Below are 9,416 nucleotides of genomic sequence, written 5' to 3'. Positions count from 1 at the left end.
CTTTTCTTTCTCCCTTTCCCTCCTCACTAGTGCTTTGCTTTTGAACACTGCCTCCCTCAGTCCCCCTTCCGTTCTATTAGCCCCCCTTCCGTTCTATTAGCCCCCTTCCTTTTCTTCCCTTTTACCCTTACTACTTCCCTTCCTTCTATCCACACTCCCTTTTCTTTACCCTTTTCTGTCCTACTGCCTATAGGGCAAGTTAGATTTCTATACCCAACTGATTACATCATTCCCTCCTTGAGCCAAATCTGATAAGAGTAAGGTTCAAACAATGCTCATCTCCCTCACTTTTTTACCTCTACTACAATAGGCTTTTGTGCCTTTTCCTGTAATGTAATTTACCCTTGTCTGTCTCCTTTCCTTTTCTCCCAGTACAATCGCTTAATCTACTTAGATCCATTTGACCCACTTAATTACATTTTTTTATCATTGCATCAAAGTCAACTTATACCCACCCCCTCTGTCTATATATACCCCTTTAAAATGGTGTAATAACAATACAGTTTTCAAGAGTTACAAGTGTCATCTTCCCTTGTAGGGATGTAAACAGTTTGCTCTTATTAATAACATGTTATTGTTTTCTTCTTATCAGGAAGGTTTGGAAGTCCCCTATTTGGTTGAATGTCCATCTCCTCCTCAGAAAGATTATGCTCATTTTCACTGGGTAGTTGATCCTTGGTTGTAATCCAAGCTCCTTTGCCTTATAGAATATCATATTCCATGTCCTCTGATCTTTTAACATAGAAGCTGCAAGGTCCTATGTAATCCTGAGTATGGTTCCCTGACATTTAAATTGTTTCTTTCTGGCTGCTTACAGGATTTTCTCTTTGACCTGGTAATTTTGGAGTTTGGCTACTATATTCCTTGGCATTTTCAATTTGGGATCTCTTTCAGGAGGTGATGGGTGGATTCTTTCTATGGCTATTTTACCCCTCTGCTTCTAGGACTTCAGGACAGTTTTCCTTGATAATTTCCTGAAAGATGCTGTCCAGGCTCTTTATTTTTTCATCATGGTTTTCAGGTAGACCAATAATTTTTAAATTGTCTCTCCTAGATCTATTTTCCAGGTCAGTTGTTTTACCAATGAAGTATTTTATATTTTCATCTATTTTTTTCATTCTTTTGTTTCTGTTTCACTGATTCTCACTCTCTCATTAGCTTCCATTTGCCCAATTCTAATTTTTAACAAATTGTTTTCTTCTATTAGATTTTATACCTCCTTTTCCATTTGTCCCATTTTATTTTTTAAGGTGTTCTTCTCCTCAGTGAGCTTTTGTGCCACCTTTTCCATTTGAACAATTCTGCTTTTTAAAGAGTTGTTTTCTTCAGCGTACTTTTTTTCCAGTTGGCCAATTGTATTTTTTAAGGACTTGTTTTCTACAGTTAATTTTTGTCCTTCCTTTTCCAAGATATTGACTCTCTCTTGCATACCTCTCATTTCTTTTCCCAATTTTTCTTCTACCTCTCTTATTTGACTTTTAAAATCCCTCTTGAGCTCTTCTAAGAAGGCTTTTTGGGCTTCAGACCAGTTCATATTCCCTTTTGAGGTTTTGCATGTGGGGTTGTTGACAGTGTTGTCCTCTTCTGAATTTCTGCCTTGATCTTCCCTGTTCCTGTAATAAGAATCCATGGTCATTGTACGTTTCTTTTTCCTGATTTTTATTTCCTGACCTTCAAAAAAAAATGAGCTCTCTTGCTGGTGAGCAGCGGGTACTGATTCAAGCTTCTTGTGCTGGGAGCCAGGTGTGTGATCACTGGCTTTGTGTGCTGGGGCCTCACATGCTGGCAGTTAGAGCCTGTAGGGTTCTGGCAGCTTACCTGGTATTGGGCTGGAATCAGCAACACTGGAGCTCTAGGGGTAAGGGTGGGGAGTCTGGCCCCTGGAGGATGCCTGCTCACTCAGGCCTTTTGCTCCTTTCTTTGGCTCCTTGCAGTTGGATGTTTCACTGCTACAGGGTGTTTCTCAGCCTGGAGCTTTCACTCTTGGAGTTATGCTTCCCAGAGTTTTGCTGAGTCATGGGAAGACTTGGCTGCCAGAAAACGCAGTAGTGGTTTTCTGGCCCGGTTTCCACTGGTTTCCCTGCCTGTACTGAGGCATTCAGGGGTCCTGGTGTTGTTGCTTGCCCGCTCCACCACTTAGGGTTCAACATCCTGCCTGGTATGCTGAAGTGGGACTTTCCGCTGGTTTGTTGGGATGCCTCCCATTCTGTACTGCTCCCCTTCCCCTAGAGAGAGAAGGGCCTTCCTAGTTAATGTCCCAAGCTTCCTGGGCTGCAAGCCTGGTGTATCCTGTCTTTTGCTGGCTCAGCTGTTCCAGGGTTTTTCCTGGGGCAATATTTTCTGGGCTTTCAGAGGTCAATAAGGTAGTGTGAGAATGACTTACTTCTTACTCTGCCATCTTGGAGCCCGGAAGCAGAAACCCCCAAAAACCTAACCTTCTTGAGGTTTATTTTAATCAAAATCCACTGGTAGGGGAAAAAATTCAAGAGAGAAGGTAGAGATTAGCAGAGAATAGGTGGAATGTTAAAGAAAGGTAGAGACCCTTTGCACTGACAGTGTGAATAAAGGATTTGAAAATATCGGTTTTAGAGTTGGAAAAAGAGGTTTGAGGAAGTTTTTTACCTCACTGAGATAAGAAGAATACAAATGTTTACGAGAAATTCTTATTAACAATTTTAGATGAACAATAGTTTGTCAAGTTACAATGTTTACCAAATGGAAACTATATAAGTAAATTTGCAGCATAGAATGAGAATGTGAGTATAGCATACCAAAATTCTGTCCTTGAAGGACCATTAGAAGGGTGTGTCCCAATGCTTAGAGACTCATGGGCTCCAAAAGACAGGGATGAGAATGTGACACTATCATCATAAATCCTGGAAAGTGAGTTATCTGAATTCAATGGGCTCTTGAAAAGTGAGTTAGCTGAATTCAGTGGGCTCTATCACTTGAGGTATGGGCAGCTAATGGCCCTTGGAAAAACTGAGATTTTTGAATGGTACCATTTGGGCTTGTAAATCCAGATTTGATTTGGTTGAAGTTCGTCCTGAAACTAAATTACGTGGTCTCGTGTAAAGTGTTCTCCTATTAGGATAATGGTAGTAGATTAGAACATAATGCAAAATACACTTGATATTTGTCATGAAGGTAAAATGCTTAGAAACTGCATGGATTAGGAAAACTTGAGTTGGAATCCTGTCCTTGATACTTCCTAGCTGTGTTACCCTGGGCAAGTCACTTCACTTCTTTGCCTCCATTTCCTCATCTGAAAAATGGGGATAATAATAGCACCTACTTCCTAGGGTTCTTGTGAGGATCAAATAACATAATAATTGTAAGTCACTTAGCACAGTTCCTGGCACATAGTAAGTGCTGCATAAATATTTATTATTATTTTCAATATTTGGGGTTTATTCTCTGCTGACAACATCTCCTCTCTTCTTCCAGATACTCAGCTGCATCCTTGGACTCCTCTGTCTAGAACATTCTCTCCTTTCTATCTTCATCCCTAAAGTCATATTCAGTAATTCAAATATTCAGTTAATAACCTCTTCTCCTCCCACCTTTCTCCATGGAAAACTATTTCCTGTCAGGAAGAGAAGAACAAAGATGGAGCCAGAAGCTTGGCCACATGCCACATTGTTTCCCTCAGAAAGAGGGGGTATGGACTAGAATTATATCTATCTGCTCCCTTAAAAATTATTAGTCAAGGTTCAAGCTAGACTTCTAATTGCTGTTACTTAATGGAGAAATGAAGAACCCGAGCTCTATATCCAAGCCTTGGCTCCCTACCAAACACCACAATGAAAATACAAAGAAATCCATTTTTCCTAGTTGATAGCAAAACAAGCATCAGAGAAAATATATATAAGAGAATATATTCTAGACAATACAGAGTAAAGGAGCTCTCCCATTGGAAGCAAGGTAACTTAGCCTGATTAAGGAGAAAGTTCTCGATCTCTCCCCAGGGGAAATTCCTGGAAGCCTCTAGTGCAGCAAGCAGAAGAGAAGCACATGATGTAGACTGTCAGCTCCTTGGAGTCTGTTTTTTTTTTTAAATAATATTTTATTTTTTCCCAATTACATGTAAAGATGATTTTTTTATCATTCATTTTTTTTTTTAATTTTTGAGTTCCAAATTCTCTCCCTCCCTCCCAGCCTCTCTGAGGCTGGATTTGAACTCGGGAAAAGGAGTCTTCCTGACTCTGGACCCAGTGCTCTATCCACTGTACCACCTAGCTGCCCAAAGCCAGAAAATGAAGGTCTTAAATGTGCCAAACTGAGGGGCTGTGTTTTATTATCTATCTTAAGGGCAATAGGGAGCCAATGAAGAGTCTTGAGTAAACTTGTGCTTTAGGAAGGCTCTTTTGGCAGCTAAACGAAGAATGGATTCAGGGTGGGAGGGCTTGAGTTCACTTAGGAAAGTAAAAGTCTATTTGAGAGATGGTGAGGGAAGCAAAAGAGACACATTGAAAATCTGTAAGGTAGAATAAGCAAGAGTTGTCAGGAATGTGAAACAAAAGGGGAGGATGGTGGCCTACTTGCTTCACTTAGTTTTTATTCTTATATGCAGGCCAAAGATCATATAGGAAACGAGGGGAACCTCTTTATCCCTTTCAGTTTGAGGGGAAGAGTCCCTGACATAGATTTGGGGGATGCGGACGCACAATCCAGGATTCAACCAGAGTTTTCTATCCTGAAGTTAGATAGCTGTCTGAAACCAAGGACCCTGAAAAGCAGTCAAAAGGATAAACCTAGTTTTAGTCTGCTGCCTTTTTTGTTCACTGCCTGAATAGGAATTGGCTTATAAGTCTCAGCCTTGCACCAAAAAAGCTAGCCCAGTAGATGGTAGCTAATAACAGCAGAGAGGATGAATAGATAGTAGAAGCCTCACAGGTAGGTGGTAGCAGAGGGTATCTTGGCAATCACCAAGCTTCGCACACATTAGAGTCATCCCCCTCTTACTCTTCCATCCAGTGACACTGGCCTCCTTACTGTTCACCACACAAGAGAATTCATCTCCCTACTCCTGGAGATTTCATTGGCTGTCCCCCGTGCCTGGAATGTTCTTCCTCCTCAGCTCAGCATCTTGTCTTCCTTCAAGTTCCAGCTAAAATGCCACTTTCTACAGAAAGCCTTTCCCTGATGAGAACAGCCAGCACCCACCTCACAGGGCTGTTGTGAGGATCAAACGAAATATTTGTAAGGGTGCTTAGCATGGTACCTGGTGAAATATAAATAATGCTTGTTCTCTTCCCTTCCCTTCAACTCTCTTAATCCCAGTGCCTTCCTTACATTGATTTCCCTCGTTTATCCTACTCTATCTTGTTTGTACGTAGTTGTTTGCATTTTGTCTCCCCCATCAGATTGTGAGCTCCTTAAGGGCAGGGGTGGGCTTTTGACTTTCTTTGTATCTCCCGTGTTTAGTTTAGTGCCTGGCACATGACAGGAGCTTAATAAACGTTTAATGACTGACTGCCTGACATAGAGCAAAGATGAAAGGTCTAGAAGAAATTGGAGCAATAATGATGTCCCCAGAGGACACAGGCAACTTTATAGCATGATAGTGTAAACCATTTTGAGCCCCCCATCACCTGAGAAAGGCCTCATAAGGACAAGAAACAACACAGGAGGCACTGGAGTTTTTTTAGGCTCCAGCCTTTAACAGGTTCACTCTTGATCTGGGCAGCCGGAAGGACAGGAAGGAGTTTGGAGGGGTTAAATAAGCTCACTGTATCCTTACTATTCTATCTCAATGGGTTCCTGATAATGGGAGCACCAACTCCTACAGGATCCCCTAATCACCCTTATTGCAAGGGTGGGCCAGAAAGGGGGAGGCAGCATGCCCTACTTCTCCATGGGGTCAGTTAAGATAGGCATAGCATTCCAGCTTGTGCACTCCCTTAAATCCCCTCAAGCCTCAACGGGGGCCAGTGGAGGCATTTCCTTATGCATTCCCAGATCCCAAAATAGGTTCCCCATTTACTGACCAGTGCCCACTTGCCTTATAGGACATCTTGCCAACATTAAGCTCACAGTTAACTTTAGCAATATCATCATGACCTAGCACTGGGAAGGCATACATTGTGTCACTCATATCTCTACTTCGACTGCGCAGAAGTTATTTTCAGCCACAATTCCTGCAAAATATTATCTATTTTGGCCACAACATCTTCCTTACTTACAAGCCTAAAACCTGGATTGGCTAATCAGGAGAAAGACATTTTTGGCCCACTCTGAGTTTAACCTACCACAATGCCTTATGTGCTCTAGCAAAACATTCATGTTTTGCCTTGCTCTCTGAGTGAACCCAAAATGCCCCTTCCTGTGTCAGCAGCTACAAGGCCAGATGAAGCTGATCAGGAGCATTCTTTTGTTTATGACTGCCCAGGACAAGGTGCCTTGAATCAGACAATTATCTTGAATAATGGGACTTTTCTTATTATATTATGTCATGTTAATGATAAAAGAAACACTGACATCCTGGATCTATAATTTCAATAGACACTTTGACATTCTCTTATCTTATTGTATTTACAATTATCCTATTAAGAAACTCCTTTCTTGGGGGCAGCTAGGTGGTGCAGTGGATATAGCACTAGCCCTGGAGTCAGAAGAACCTGAGTTCAAATCTGGCCTCAGACACATAACACTCACTATAGCTGTGTGACTCTGGGTAAGTCCCTTAACCCCAATTGCCTCACCAAAAAAAAAAAAAAACCTCCTTTCCCATATTATGGTTAACACTGATGGAGACTATGATTTTGGTTGACACAAGTATACTGAATTTAGATTACTCTAAGTGTATAAAGGGTCTCCTTCAGTTTGTTTATCTCTTGGTTCAGAATTATTTTCTAACTCCATCATGCAGGATTAATGAGAGTAAGTAAGCCGTTACAGCACACATACAGCCTGATTCTGTTTGTTCCTTGGTCAAAGCTTTGTTAAGGTGAACCCCATTCTATTTGATCTTGAACAAACCCTTGGTAAGGGGGAACCCCATTGTTTGCTTTTAGGGCAAACCTTCGGTTGAGGGGGAAACTGATTCTGTTTTCCTTTAGACCAAACCTTTGGTAAATGGTTCACAGTAGCTATGAGTCACCTGCATGTAAGGCCACCTGGGCTCCTAACATGTGGACACTTACACAGAAAGTTCCCTGGCTTCATGTGTTCTCAATGCGTGTACCCTGACACACATTTTCTATGTGCTTGCCCTCCCCCACTGGTGTTACTGTAATCCAGGGGAGAGCATATTTCGTCTTTTTGGTCAATTCATTTGCTCTGTTGTTTAATTAAATGTCCTTTGCTTTAAACTATATCTTCTGGTTGGATGGTGAAAGTATATAATAACAATAATAATAGCTAGCATTTATATAACTGCTTTAGGTTTGCAGAGTGCTTTAAGCGTTTATTAAGCACCTACTGTGTGCCAGGTGTTTTACAAACACTTCATCTGTTCCACACGACCCTGGGAGGTAGGTGATATCACCCCCATTTTGCAGCTGAAGAAACTGGGGCAGATTAAATTACTCGTCCAGAATCACACGGGTAGTGCGCGTCTAGGGCTGCATTTGAACTTGGGTCTTCCCGAGTCCAGGCCCAGCCCCAGTCCCTGGGAGCTCACGGGCCACAAGCATAGTTCTGAGTAGGTGCTGACCCAGAGTTCGCAGAACTTGGGGGTAAGAACCTCGTGACTCATCCCCAGGAGCCACCAAACCTCCGGCCCAATCCAATGGGTGAACGAAAGCGATTAGGACGTAGGCGCGGAAGGAAGAGGAGGAAAGTGAACAAAGAACGTGAAGCTGGCCTAGGCAACTGAAGTAAAGTAAGGCTGGAGGGCGGGAAGCTCTGCCACAAGACGTTACCCCGCCTCCCGAAGCCCTCGGGCCAATCAGAAGTCCCAAACTTGAGCTGAGAGCCGAGCCTTCCCCACCCTGTTACCAGAGGCCACGATGGGAGGGGTAAGGGAAGAACGAGAGTCTTCCAAGCCAATCAGAGGGCGGATTGCGGAGGGGGGGTGGAGTCTTAGAGAAGGTGGAGGGGCGGGGTTTCCTGGGCAGCTCAAGAAAAAGGGTTGATCCCACTCCCCTACCCAGCTTCCAACCAATCACAAAAGGTGACTTGGCTTCCTTGTCTCTTAGGGCGGTGGTTGGTCGCCATGGAGATTGCTGAAGCCCGCCTCCGAACTCCAACCCACCTTTGTAATGCTCCCGGGTCCAGGTCCGGTCCGGGCATGTCTGCAGGAGACACCCTTGGTCACACGCTCGCCTGCCAGCAAACTGGAACGTCCCGAAATAACCTGGGGCTAGAGGGTTCTCTCAGGATGGTGCTGATCCCTGCCTTCACAGAAGTCTTAGGAATTTGGGGGTGAACGGGGGCGGGAGCAGGAGAGGAGTACTAGACCAGAGACGAGACGCAGAGAAACTGAGGGAGCAACCCTTTCCCTTACTTAACCCCGCCCCTGGACAACATGCCCGGTGGCTGTGAGCCTGTCCTTGAGGTCCTGTGCTGGACACTCTCCAGCTCATCAGTGTCGTTCCTAAAACTGCCGGGAACAGCAGCGTCCACGCATCCGCTTCTTTAATTTGTTTCACGGGCTTACAGCTTTACAGATGGAAGGCACTCTAAAGGCCATCTAGACTAGACCAACCCCCTTATTTTACAAATGAAGAAACTGAAGCCCAGTGATTTGCCCAAGGTTACAGAGGTAGAGAGCTGAACACAGAAGGGATCTGGCTGGACTCAAGTTCTGTGACTTGTTGCCAGTGCTTCTTCCCATGTACCAAGACACCCGGTCTCACTACAGGACCATTCCCTCCCTGCCAACAGCAAGGAAGATAGCAGATGCAAAAGGCCTTCTCAGCTTTCTGTGCACACATTACATGCAGGGCTCCTAGATATAAAAGAGCTCCAAATCTGTGTATCTTCCTGTCCCTCTTCTTTATGTCAGCACTTCAGGACTAGAAGACAGCTGTCCTGTTCCGCATGTGAAACTGTCAATTCCTCTCCAGACTAAGTACCCCCAGGTCCTTCATCGATTCCTCATATGGCCTGATTTTGACATCTGCCTTTCTCTGGATACTCTCCAATTAAACATTCTTCTTAAGTTTGGCACCCAGCACTTACCAAACTCCAGGTGCTTCGGCCAGGGCTGAATACAGTAGGATTACCTCCTAACCCTGAGGTCTTCTGACCCCCAATCCAGTGATATTTCCATGATGCTTCAGAGGTGTGGAGAAGAGGTTGGGGTTAGAAAGTTCCTCAGTGTAAGGCAGGGGTCTATTGGCTTCACCAGACAGACCTTGACACAGGAATGATTAAAAGCCCCTGCCCTAGGGCTTCTGTCACCAAAAATAACTCTGGAGAACTATACCCATCTATAGCAGTTTCTTCATATGCTCCCTTACAACTCAGAA

This window comes from Phascolarctos cinereus, unplaced genomic scaffold, assembly GCF_003287225.1.
Source record: "Phascolarctos cinereus isolate Bilbo 61053 unplaced genomic scaffold, phaCin_HiC Scaffold_5;HRSCAF=322, whole genome shotgun sequence".
Lineage (NCBI taxonomy): Eukaryota > Metazoa > Chordata > Mammalia > Diprotodontia > Phascolarctidae > Phascolarctos > Phascolarctos cinereus.
Note: the sequence above shows the minus strand (reverse complement) of the source record.